This window comes from Meleagris gallopavo, chromosome Z (genome assembly GCF_000146605.3).
Source record: "Meleagris gallopavo isolate NT-WF06-2002-E0010 breed Aviagen turkey brand Nicholas breeding stock chromosome Z, Turkey_5.1, whole genome shotgun sequence".
NCBI classification, from domain to species: Eukaryota; Metazoa; Chordata; class Aves; order Galliformes; family Phasianidae; genus Meleagris; species Meleagris gallopavo.
Window position 1 is genome coordinate 66,292,912 of NC_015041.2, and position 1,153 is coordinate 66,294,064.

The window sequence follows — 1,153 nt, forward strand, 5'->3', positions numbered from 1 at the left end:
CTTCCTATAAATAGTATTTCTATGTCTTTTTCCCAATATTTCCCTCCATTTTTCATTGCTCTGTAAGCTGACCAAGAGACTTAATGATTAAAAATTCTCATCATGCCCATCTGTCTTTGTGCTCTGTTCTTCATTGTTTGTCAGCTGGATATCAAAGCAGTATCACCAATGTTCTTTGAAAGCTAAGCAGGTTGGACATGTAATTTAGACGAAAAACAATTACAGTGTGTTAGTTTGCTTTTGGCAAGAGTATTAGGGCTCATCCTGGATACAGGAAACAAAAGCAGCACTTCATCTTCATGAATTTTAAACGAGGCAAAAAGTGTGTGTGTGTGTGTGTGTGTGTGTGCAAGAGAGAGAGATGTCTACTATAAATTTTCCCACATTATCTTTTTCTAAATAGCTATTTTCTCTCTAGAATATGCCCAAGTCCGTTCAGTGGGCTGAAATAATGTGTGTTTCCCTCAAACATACATAGTGCTAACAACTATCTCACAGAAATTTTTTTCCTTTTCCCTTTTTATCCACTAGAAACAAAAGGCTGTATATAACTGTAGAGCACTAAAATAGTGGAAACGTCATATTACCTTATTTTGAAACAACTCTTTTTTTCAAAATCATGATGTCTGTTTGGAGCTTATGTTTTCAAGTGATTGTTCTCAATTTTTTTTTTATATATTTTTATTAGCAAAGTTCATGAAAGTGTTTTAGACTACAATACTAAACTGAATGTCATTTTTTCCCCCAAACATCTGAGCAAATAATGAGATTTTCCACTGGTTTCTAAAGTTCTCCAGGGTAAAAGAAGTGTACGATGCAAAGCTCTAACTGTGGAGAAGTTGCCTTTTTAGGGAGCATACAAGTACAAGTTTGTTGCATACCATATATTTTACATGTGTTTAATTGGTTAAAAAAAAATCCTTATGTGTCCTGGAGGTTCTGAACTATGTCAAAAAGGTTATCTTCCTTAAGAAAGGTCTTTGCTCTGAACTCTAGAACTAATGATTAAGAAATTCTCATCACATTATATTAACCACTTGACTGAAGCAAAGGTTAAATTACTGCTTAACAATATTGTGCTGCAAATGTTTAACAAAGACAATATATTTGTATTAAAATAAATATAGAACATTCTTCATTCTTCTACCCTCTT